This window comes from Salmo salar, chromosome ssa29 (genome assembly GCF_905237065.1).
Source record: "Salmo salar chromosome ssa29, Ssal_v3.1, whole genome shotgun sequence".
NCBI lineage: Eukaryota > Metazoa > Chordata > Actinopteri > Salmoniformes > Salmonidae > Salmo > Salmo salar.
The window spans coordinates 4277313-4290299 of record NC_059470.1 but is presented as its reverse complement, the minus strand read 5'-3'; the positions used below and the strand labels follow the sequence as shown (position 1 = coordinate 4290299).

At 41.0% G+C, this 12987-nt stretch overlaps 1 protein-coding gene across 2 annotated transcripts in view; it reads left to right on the top strand.

Moving 5' to 3' along the window:
- Positions 1-12987, top strand: part of LOC106590046 (cadherin-18) — a 390157-nt gene that overhangs the window by 332670 nt on the left and 44500 nt on the right. The gene's annotated exons all lie outside the window — the stretch shown is intronic.

Below are 12987 nucleotides of genomic sequence, written 5' to 3'. Positions count from 1 at the left end.
ACAGATGGATTACTGAGTCAAGCACGCCAACTGAACTGACTTTTTTGGGATATAAATCCCGATACTTACAAGCCCTTAACCAACAATACAGTTTTATGAAAATAGAGTAAAGAAAATATTTACTAAATAAACAAAAGTTTAAAAAAATAAGAAAAAACAAACACAATAAAATAACAATAACGTGGCTATATACAGGGGGTACCAGTACAGAGTCGGGGGTATAGGTTAGTCGAGGTAATTTGTACATGTAGCTAGGGGTAAAGTGACTATACATAGATAATAAACAGTGAGTAGCAGCAATGTAAAAAGTAAGAGGTGGGGGGGCGTGTCCAGGTGACCATTAATTTATTAATCAGCAGTCTTATTGCTTGGGGGTAGAAGCTGTTAAGGAGGCTTTTGGACTGAGACTTGGCGCTCCGGTACTGCTTGCCATCCGGTAGCAGAGAGAACACGCTATGACTTGGATGACTGGAGTCTTGGACAGTGTTTTGGGCTTTCCTCTTACACCACCTAGTATATAGGTTCTGGATGGTAGAGAGCTTGGCAACAGTGATGTACTGGGCCGTATACACTACCCTCTGTAGCGACTTGCGGTCGGATGCCGAGCAGTTGCCATATCAGGTGGTGACGAAACCAGTCAGGATGCACTCGATGGTGCAGCCGTATACCTTTTTGAGGACCCATGACAAATCTTTTCAGTCTTCACGACTGTCTTGATGTGTTTGGAACATCATAGATCGTTGGTGATGTGGAAACCAAGGACCTTTTAACATCTCAACCCGCTCAATGACAGCCCCAACGATGTGAATGGGGGCATGTTCAGCTCTCATTTTGTTGTAGTCCAAGATCAACTCCTTTGTCTTGCTCACGTTGAGGGAGAGGTTGTTGTCCTGGCACCACACTGCCAGGTCTCTGACCTCCTCCATATAGGCTGTTTCATGGTTGTCGTTGATCAGTTCTACCACCGTTGTGTCGTCAGCAAACTCAATGATGGTTTTGGAGTCGTGCTTGGCCAATCAGTCGTTCGGTGAACAGGGAGTACAGGAGGGGCCACTGTGTTGAGGATCAGCATGGCAGATGTGTTGTTGCCTACTGTCGTGGAACTGTCAGTACTGAGAGAGACTTGGACAATTATTCAAGCAATCTTCTTTATTTAACATTGATTAATTATTGCAATGTGTGTTGCCGAGTGCTTAACTGATAATGAAAAACAGAGATCTTATATATGCCCTAAACAAATGCTAAGTCAGTCACTTCTACCCTTCCCATAAGCCACCTTGGTCCATTTCCTGGTTATCGGCACGGTATGTAGTTTTACTTCCAACCCGGCTTAGTTTCCCAGATGCCAGGAAGATGAGACAACGAGGCATTGTTCTAAACTCTTCCAGGCTCTCTCTATCTCAGGTCACACGGGAGACATGGTCAGCTCATTGTCAGCTCAAGCTATCTCTAGCAAAACCCATTTCCTTGACCAGATGCCCAGACTAACTACAGGAAGATGGAGTGGAAACCATCCCTTTAACACAACATTAGTAGGACAGAAATATATATTTTATTTGTTAAGTAAAGAATTGTTAAATATCCAACAAATGAGGTAAATACGTAATATTTCTGTCCTGTCACACTACCCTTACCACCTGGAGGGTGGCCCGTCAGGAAGTCCAGGATCCAGTTGCAGAGGGAGGTGTTTAGTCCCAGGATCCTTAGCTTAGTGATGAGCTTTGTGGGCAACATGGTGTTAAACGCTGATCTGTTGTCAATGGACAGAATTCTCACATAGCTGTTCCTTTATTCCAGGTGGGAAAGGGCAGTGTGGAGTGCAATAGAGATTGCATCATATTGTATTATTGACTGTATGTTTTGTTTATTCCATGTGTAACTCTGTGTTGTTGTATGTGTCGAATTGCTATGCTTTATCTTGGCCAGGCCACAGATGCAAATGAGAACTTGTTCTCAACTAGCCTACCTGGTAAAATAAAAGGTGAAATAAAAATCATCTGTGGATCTGTTGGGGCGGTATGCAAATTGGAGTGGGTCTGGGGTTTCCAGGATGATTGTGTTGATGTGAGCCAGGACCAGCCTTTAACCCCTGTGCGGCCTCCGTCCCGTATGCGATAAAGTTCATATTTATATATAAAAACAGCATTTTACATCGGTGCGTAACGTTGACTAACTATTTTCCCTCAAATGCATCCGATGAAACAGAGCTACAATTTACTAAATTACTATTCGAAAACATTTTTAAAATGTAATATTGTCATTCTAAGATTTATAGATGAATATCTCTTGAAAGCACCTGTAATGCCAGATTTAAAATTAACTTTACTGGGTAATCATACTTTGCGATGAAAGGGGATGCGATACTCTGAAAAATAGGCTAACGTTACAGGTCAGTCTTGGAACAATCGCATATCACATCTAGTCTTGTATACTATTGTCAATAATCCCTTACCTTTGGTTGTCTTCATCAGAAAGCACTTCCAGGAATCCCAGGTCCACAACAAATGTATTTTTGTTCGAAAAAATTACTCCTTTATGTTCCAAGAGCTTGTTCTTGTTAGCGCGTCTGAAGGCTGATCCAAATGTACCGTCGGCCGCGGGACAGCCATTTCGAGAAAATGTATTTTTTTCACATTTAGGTTCGTTCAAACATGTCAAACGTTGTATAACATAAATATTCAGGGCGTTTTTCAACAAGAGAGCCAATAAGATTCGAGGGGGACGATTGCATTGTGTTTCAAAACGTTTCGAAAGGGGAGGATAACCAGGGGCGCCGGCGTCATAATGGTGATGGCCCTCTCCGTGTGACCACGTTCCACAGCGTCTCATTCATTCAGTTTTAACAGTAGGAGACTCAAACCACTTTGTAAAGGCTAGGGACATCTAGTGGAAGCAATAGGAAGTGCTCAATGAACCATAGCTCACGGTGTGATTAATAGGCAATGTGATGAAGTTGAGTTCGCAATTCAGAATTCCACTTCCTGTTTCAATCTGTCTCGGGGTTTTGACTGCCATATGAGTTCTGTTATACTCACAGACACCATTCAAACAGTTTTAGAAACTTTAGGGTGTTTTCTATCCACAAGTATTAATTATATGCATATCCTAGCTTCTGAGTTTGAGTAGTAGGCCGTTTAAAATGGGCACACATTTTTTTCAAAATGCGCTGTGGCGCCCCCTATCCTAGGCGACCGTCAAGAGGTTAAAAGTACTTCATAGCTACTGATGTGAGTGCTATGGGGAGGTAATCATTTAGGCAGGTAACCTTCTCTTTCTTGGGTACAGGGACTTTGGTGGTCTGTTTGAAACATGTTGGTATTACAGACTCCGTCAGGGAGAGGTTGAAAATGTCAGTGAAATCACTTGCCAGTTGGTCCACGCATGCTCTGAGTACACATCCTGGTAATCCATCTGGCCCTGCGGTCTTGTGAATGTTTACCTGTTTAAAGGTCTTGCTCACATTGGCTACGGAGTGCGTGATCACACAGTCGTCTGCAACAGCTGGTGCAGTCATGCATGCTTCAGTGTTGCTTGCCTCGGAGCGAGCAGAAAAGGCATTTAGCCTGTCTGCTAGGCTAGCATCACTGGGTAGCTTGCGGCTGGGTTTCCCTTTGTAGTCTGTAATAGTTTGACAGCCCTGCCTCATCCGACGAACATCATAGTAGGTATGTTAGGATTCAATCTTAGTCCTGTATTGACAATTTGCCTGTTTGATGGTTCGTCTGAGGACCTAGCGGGATTTCTTACAAAATAATCGTGTCCCGCTCCTTGAAAGCAGCAGCTCCAGCCTTTAGCTCAGTGCAGATGTAATCCGTGACTTCTGGTTGGGATGTGTACCTACTGTCACTGTGGGGACGATGTTGTCAATGCACTTATTGATGAAACGACTGACTGAGGTGGTATACTCCTCAACGCTATTGGAAGAATTACAGAACATATTCCAGTCTGTGCAAGCAAATAGTCCTGTAGCGTAGAATCCACATCATCTGACCACTTCCGTATTGTGCAAGTCACTGGTACGCCCTGCTTTAGTTTTTGGTTGTAAGCAGGAATCAGGAGGATAGAATTATGGTCAGACTTGCCAAATGGAGGGCGAGGGAGAGCTTTATACACCTCTGTGTGTGGAGTAAAGCTGGTCTAGATTTTTTTTACCTTCTGGTTGCACATGTGACATGTTGGTAGAAATTAGGTAAAACAGATTTAAGATTGGCTCCATTAAAGCCTCCGGCCACTAGGAGCGCTACTTCTGGATGAGCATTTTCTTGTTTGCTTTATGGCCTTATATAGCTCGTTGAGTGCGGTCTTAGTTGGTTTGTGGTGGTAAATAGACGGCTACAAAAAATATAGATAGTGTGGTCTATAGCTTATCATGAAGTGCTCTACCTCAGGCGAGCAATACCTTGAGACTACCTTAATATTAGACATAGCACACCAGCTGTTATTGACAAATGGACACACACCCCACCCCTCGTCTTACTGGACGTAGCTGTTCTGTCCTGCCGATGCACGGAAAACCCAGCCATATATTATTCGTGTCGTCGTTCAGCTACGACTTGGTGAAACATAAGATATTACCGTTTTTAATGTTTTGTTGGTAGGATAGTCTCGAATGGAGCTCTTCCAGTTTATTCTCCAGTGATTGAACGTTGGCCAATAGAACGGATGGTAGAGGCGGGTTACCCACTCGCTGACAAATTCTCACAAGCCAACCTGATCGGCGCCCCCTGTATTTCCTTCTTTTCTTCATGTGATTGAAGAGATTTGTGTCCGGGAGCTACAATATATCCTTCGCATCAGACTCATTAAAGAAAAGATCTTTGTCCAGTTAGAGGTGAGTAATCGCTGTTCTGATATCCAGAAGCTCTTTACGGTCATAAGAGACATTTAGCATCAACATTATGTACAAAAGAAATTACAAATAATGGGAAAAAACACACAACACACCGCCATCCCCTCTGGCACCATTCTTTCATTGCATTGTTAGTTCACAATACGAACGTAAATGACAGAGTGAAAAGAAGAATGTCAGTTCAGAATACAAATATTCCAAAACATGCATCCTGTTTGCAATAAAGCACTTAAGTAAAACTTTTGTCCTGCATACAAACACAACACATAACTGAGTAGCAGTCTTCTTATTTTAAATGTTCCTGAGTGGTCTAGTTACAGGTTTAACTTAACCCATGTGTGGTGTTCATGTTTTTGTTATTCACCCAATGTTCGTGGGTCTGATGGACCCACAACATTATTGGGTTTTTAAAACAATTCAGCTATAACAATTGATGTAAAAATACTTATTACTTAGACTTGTATCAATTACAAGCATTATAAACAGCACACATGGTTAATATTTGCCATTTACCTCTGCTAGATTATATTTATCAATGAAAGCCCTATTCTTTAATATTTTTTTATTATAATCAAGACATGGGTGGAATAAATCATGTTTATCTTCATCAAACATAAATGAAACAAGGTTTGTGTCACGTCCTGACCATAATAAGATGTGTTTTTCTATGTTTTCTATTTCTATGTTTAAGTTCTAGTTGTTCTATTTCTATGTTGTTGTTTTGGGGATGATCTCCAATTGGAGGCAGCTGGTCCTCGTTGCCTCTAATTGGAGATCATATTTAATTAGGGGTTTTTCTTCCTTGGTTTTGTGGGTGATTATCTTTTGAGAAGTGTTTGTTTCTCTGCGTCATGGTTTGTTGTTTTGTAAATTCAGTTATTTATGTTTTGCAAAGTTTCACGGATTTAATAAAATGTGGAACTACAACCACGCTGCACATTGGTCCGATCCTTTCGACAGCCGTGACAGTTTGATTCACTATTGATGTTTATTGCTTTGAACTGAACAAACTGGAAGAACAAATTTAACAAACAGTATTTATAAATGAGTCCCATTAAACACAAATTAAGGTTGGTCTACACACCACATGAGAGACAGAGTTTTACTGTGTGTGTGCAAATGTATGTCTTGCACTTGATGCATGTCTACTGTGTCTTCATGTCCTTCTTGGGTCCACACACATCGCAGCGCTTCTTGTTGCTACCAGCTGCAATCTAGAATGATGAAAACACTTAGTTCAGGAATTTGACGAACATCTCACTCATTTACTCAGATATATAGTTACAGCAGGCCAAGGTAGGAGAGTCTGGCAGACACATATATGCAAGAACATCATTCACACTTACTTCCGATATTGAAGTTGTTGGTTTTGTGGGTCGGGCAGATGGGGCACCATCATCCTCCTCCTGAATCCTCCTCCTCGAAAAAGAGCTGTCTCTTCTGGAGCTTCCCTCTGTTCCAATCTGGGTTCAACGCCATCCAGATGACAAATGTGTTGTACGCCGAGATGTCCAAGATGTTGAAGAATATCACAAGTGGCATAGGGTTCTTCTTTTGCAGCTGTAGCCAGTCACCAGCTTGTCTAAATTGTCCACTCCTCCTTTTGTGGCATTGTAATCCATCATGTTTCCTGGTTTTTAATGTTCCTTGCCACAGATTCTCCCATCCCTATGCAGCATACTCATGAGTACCACATTTTTGCCTTTCTTTGGCGCATAGGACACTAGGGACGTGTCGGATGTGAACACAAACTTAAAGGAATTGATAGGCCTGTTCCATGTATTCAACAGCAGAGATGGGAGCTCTGGCTTGTTTTTTCGTACTGTTCCTACCATCGTCAGCTTCGTCTTGAGGAGCTGCTGTCCCAGCTTGTGTAAAGTAAAAAAGTTATTGCATGTGATGTTATGGCCACAGAGTCCCTGTGTCACGTCCAGGACATCCCTTGGTTCTTCTCAGGGGCTCATCCAGCTGGCTTCCCCGTATGCACTTGCAAGTTCCATGCATATGATTAAACAGCTTCACAGGCAGCCCAGATCTTGATTCCATATTTAGACGGTATGTACTGCCTGAAGGGGTGGCGACCCCTAAATGGCATAAGCTGCTCATCAACAGTAACGTTGGGCCCAGGGTTGTAAAACAGTGTAAGGCTATACACCCACTTGTCCCACACTGACCTGATTGCAGCTAGCATGTATCTTTGCCGCCGAGCTGTCTGGGGTCTCGGATATTGAAGTGGATAATCCTGGAAATAATGTTGTAGTTTTTCAGAGACATTGATACATGGAAAAGTTATTTGCCAGTTTCTGCATCCCACTTGGATTATGTGGATTCCCCACTGGATCTGAAAACACCAGCACGGATAAGAAACTCAAAGTATGCATGTAAATTAGTTTGGTCCATCTCCTTCCATCTCTCTCCAAAAACACTCCTTCCCTCCAAATTAGTGCTGTCCAGAATGATTTTTTTGGATGGTGTCTGGGATAAACAGTTCAAAATAAGACTTTATATCCTGCACATGAATAACCGCCATCCGCGTTGGCCCTGGTTGCATCTATTTTTTGACATTCATATTTTTCCTCCTGCAGGCTCCTGATGAGCTGGCTGCTGACGGGCTGGTCCTGGGGCTGGCTGAAGGTCAATCTCATCCTCTTCTTCCAACTCACTGTCCGACTCTAAATTGACAGAGACATGATTCTCATATTCGGAAAATTCTTAATCTTCCAAAGTGGAAGATGCGCTTTCCACACTAAATTCTCTCTGCAAAAAAAGATGTCTAAGGCCCACCCCACTAATTTTGCCATACTGATTGATTGTGTAAGGAACCAAACATGCAAAGCTATTTATTTGTTGTGTCCCTCCCCCAGTTTGCACCTGGCTGGGGTAAAAATATAGAATTTTTTACAATGTATCAAAATAATGTATTGAAATATTGTATTGTAATAACATTGTGCAGGTTCCCCGCAAGACATTGTGTAGTTTCACACACAACAAAGGGTAAAGAGTGCGAGAAAAGAGGGAGACAAGCAGACAGGTAGGGAGACAGCCCCAAGAACCTGTCTATGTTGAAACAGTAAGCACAGGGAGGAGGAAGACAGAGTGAATGCACACAGCAAAAAAAGTTACATTTTACTTTTTTTCACCTACACACACACTTTTCCACACTTTTATTACCCTCGGGTCCAGTGGACCCAAACACCATATATGTAATATACATTTGTAGGGGGGTGAACAGTGTGCACTCAATGAAAATGTGTTACTTTACATTTTCTTCACAGAAAATGAGCCAAGGCCAATGAGTCTCAGGTTGAAAAAATTGTTCAATGAATCATTTTTCTTTTAGTAAACATTAAAAATGGGTCCCACAGACACAAACAAGGGTTAAATTGGCTTGACAATGTCTTTGCTAGCAACTACAACAAACCAACTTGACAGAGCTTGAATAATGTTTTTAAGAATAATGGCCAAATATTGTATTATTCAGGTGTGCAAGACTTACCCCAAAAGACTCACAGCAGTAATCGCTGCCAAAGGTGTTTCTAACATCAAATCAAATAAAATAAAATAAAATAAAATGTATTGGTCACATACACATGGTTAGCAGATGTTAATGCGAGTGTAGCGAAATGCTTGTGCTTCTAGTTCCGACCATGCAGTAATATCGAACAAGTAATCTAACAGTTTCACAACAACTACCTTATACACACAAGTGTAAAGGAATGACTAAGAATATGTACATATAAATATATGGATGAGCGATGGCTGAATGGCATAGGCAAGATGCAGTAGATGGTATAGAGTACAGAATATACATATGAGATGAGTAATGTGGAGTATGTAAACATTATATAAAGTGGCATTGTTTAAAGTGACTAGTGATACATTTATTACATCCAATTTTTCATTATTAAAGTGGCTAGAGATTTGAGTCAGTATGTTGACAGCAGTACTGTCTAGGGGGGTGAATACTTATCTAATCAAGATACACTGAGTATAACAAACATTATGAACACCACCCACACTCCCCCTTTTTCCCTCAGAACATCCTCAATTTGTCAGGCATGGACTCTACAAGGTATCAAAAGTGTTCCACAGGGATGCTGGCCCATGCTTACTCCAATGCTTCCCACAGTTGTGACAAGTTGACTGGATGTCCTTTGGGTGGTGGACCATTCTTGATAACCCTTGGAAACTGTTGATCGTGAAAAATCCAGCAGCATTGCAGTTCTTGGCAAAAACCGGTGCGCCTGGCACCTACACTGAACACTGTTAAAAGGCACTTACAATTTGTGTCTTGCCATTCACCCTCTGAATGACACACAGACACAATGCATGTCTCTATTGTCTCAAGGCTTAAAAGTATTTCTTTAACCTGTCTCCTCCCCTTCATCTGCACTGCTTGAAGTGGATTTAACAGGTGACATCAATAAAGGATCAATAGCTTTCACCTGGATTCACCTGGTCAGTCTATGTCATGGAAAGAGCAGGTATTTTTTATGTTTTGTATACTCAGTGTATATTAGTGTTGTTTTTTTGTACATGTTTAATAAATGTAAAATAAATAAATACACTTTGACCTTACAGTGTTTTGTGTAGAGTACAATTAAATCAATTTGAATCACGCTTTGTAACACAACAAAATGTGGAAAAATATAAGGGGTGTAAATACTTTCTGTAGGCACTGTAGATGGAAGAGTGCAGAATATCCAGAGCCAAAACACATTTTATACTTCTTAGTAGGGTTGTGCTCATTGTTCATAAACAATGTTCAGTGAGTGATTGCTCTGGAGCGATGTGCCTTTGTGAGTAAAGCCGGAATAAGCAATCGCAAAGGTCATATCCTCCGTCTTTGTGTTGTTTTAATGGAAAGTGTGGCCATGTGCCAAAGTCATCTGCTTCTTTAGGAGCCAGGGTTAAGTAATGCCCCGGCTCCAGTTAATATCTTGGAACCTCAATGGCCTATACAGACCCACCAATGTACTGTATGTACGGTATGCCAGGTAAACGTCTTAGGTTCTGTCACAAATGACACCCTATTCCCTATATAGTGCACAAATTGTGACCCGAGCCCTATTTGCCCTTGTCAAAAGTAGTGCACTATATAGGGGATATGGTGCCATTTGGGATGGAACCATCATCTGTCACACAGGAGAACGGATAAAGTAGTCCAGTTGTCTGTACTCTCGGATCCTGTTCAGCTGATCTCCACACGACAGTAGTCTTCCATCTCACAGCAGAGATAGACGGCTTTTAGCATACAATAAGAGTATGCTGTGCTGGCCGGCCAATAACTTTGACAAAAAAAAAATATCACAACAGGGAGGCCTCGTGAATGCCAAAGTATACAGGAGTCAGTCATGTGTCTGTCTATCACATGGCATATGCTACCCTAGGCGGCATACCACACATTCCATACGTTGATATATGTCTGGAATCTGGAAAGAATTTAACCTTTCAAAACTTATAGCATGAATAGCTGCGTAAGTAAACTCGATAGGAAAGGAATGCATGCTTGATTTCACCTTAGCCCATACAGTGCTCGTGCATGAAATAACCGCAACCTTTACTGTTCATTCATTTTAAAATTCCTCAGATATGAGATATTCCAAGACAAATGTCCCAAATTGCACTTTATTCCCTATTTAGTGCACTACTTTTGACCAGGGCCACTGGGGCTCTCGTCATAAGTAGTGCACTATATAGGGAACATGGTGCCATTTGGGACGCAATTGATATGTAACCTAACCTCTCAAATCCCCTGGAAGGTAATAGTGTTTGCTGCATCGCTCCTTAACCCATTTATAGTGATTATTCTGTCCAAGACAAGTGGATTGGACTAGCTTCTGCCTATAGCATCCTCCTGAAGAGAGAGTAGGAAATAATGTCTGTAAGAAAATAGATATTAGTAGTGCCTCTTTTGTCCAAACCGGAAATTAGGCTCTTGATAGAATCTAATTATGGATTTGTTCTTAGAATCCGATCAGCGTATTCTAAGAAAACAAGAGGATAATGATACAAGAGAATCAGGTTTATCTATAGATTAACTATACCCAGCAAGATAATGAAAACAAACAGAATCCGTGGCTTTTAAAGATGGCTTTGAAACCGATCACCGTACAAGAGAATAAGGTTTGTTTACAGATCAACAATGTCCAGTAGGACCAGTAATGGAAAACAAACTATTTTCCATTAAACTTTCTTTTCAAACAGAGAGGATATGTCATTGATAGGTCATGGATTCTTGATACAATATCTCTCTCCTACCAAAACCAAATAGACGCATTTTGTTCAGTACTATTAAAACCATATTGCAAATACTGTACATTGGATATACATATAATAGTACAAGTCATTTAGGCTTCCCATTTCTTGTCCACATGAATGTGTATTGATTTGACGGCAACGGTGGGCTTGAAACTGAGAAGATTGTAACTAATGTAACTTAATTTTGTTTGTTTGCTACTTCAATGATTTTCACACATGCCTTACAAATTAAGCAAGTGTTTTTTCCCCTCAAGCTAGAAGTACGTAGAAAAAGGGTTGAGTAAGAAAATAGGAAAACAAGACAAACTGCACTTTAATACAGAGAAATGAACAATTGTCTCCTGGAACGTTCCTGATATTGCGAAAAGTCAACAACCCATATCCTGCAAACTCACACAATAAAATTGACATATTTTTCAAGGGGCCTTGTACAGATTAAATCACACAATGCGACCACTGATCTTTTCTATAACCTTGTAAAAATATTGATCAAGATACGAAATGGACTGATTGCTACAGAAGAGAAGTGTGTGTGTGTACTAGTTTTTTTTAAATCACAGCTACTAACTATACCAAGTACTATGTCATTATTATATTCTATATTATAGACATCACAGCCGAGACCCTGCTGTTTTCTCTAGATTGCTGTTAGAGTCAGTTCACACAAAGGTTCACAAGAATACAAGTTCACCAGTTGCTCAAGGGTTTTGCCTCTGGGAGACAGAGTAAGAGAGTGAGAGAGATTGAGACTGAGAACTGAAGTAACAGGCAACACATATTAAATCCCAGTCCTTGATCTGGTTTCAGTGTACAGTGGGGCGAGACAGTGGGCACTTTAATCCCCTCACACACATACTAATCATGACCAGATTGTGTATATTCTATACCTTACAATGTGTGGGAATTAAATATCAGTACTAGCTTCAACTGGCATGAAATCTATTACATTGGATTGAGCACTGGGTAATTTACGCAATTTGGACAGTGACATGAACTTTCTTTTGTACTATATGTACTGTACTGTACTATGCATTGATTCAGAATATCTATGTTTAACCCCAGTAGAAAGTTCATGGAGCTATTTCCTGCATTATTATAGTGATAAACATGATCGAATGGGTTCTTTGGGGAAGGCTGCATTCTCTGCCTTACCAAGGTTGCATAGTCATTTGAAATATATTGGAAAGTGTAGAAAGGCTAACCTTGGCAATGAAACATTTGGACAATCAAGATCGAAAGGATGTTGGAGCAGCCTATTTTTATGTTACGCATCTTTTATTTAAACTGTCAAACTGAACGATTATTCTGGCCTAGACAGTAATGGCACATTGCTTTAATAACTTATACACCACAACTTTCTCCCCTCCGAATCTACAAGGAATAGGGTGTTGGGCCATCATGAGTCAAACAGCTTCAATGCACCTTGACATAGATGCTACAAGTGTCTGGAACTTTATTGGAGGGATGTGAAACATTTCTTCCACAATAAAATAGTTTTTTGTTGTTGATGGTGGTAGGAAATGCTGTCTCAGGAGCCGCCCCAGAATCTCCCATAAGTGTTCAATTGGGTTGAGATCTGGTGACTAAGACGGCCATGACATATGGTTTATCTCGTTTTTATGCTCATCAAACCATTCAAACCACCCGTGCCCTGTGGATGCAGGCATAGCCATGGAAGCAAAAATAATGGCCAAAATAATGGCTTGCCCAGCATTTGTTCACATCACCCTAAGTATGATTGTCACGCCCTGACCTTGGAGATCCTTTATTCTCTATTTTGGTTAGGTTGGGGTGTGACTAGGGTGGGCATTGTAGTTTCTTTATTTCTAGGTTGGCTTGGTATGGTTCCCAATCAGAGGCAGCTGTCTATCATTGTC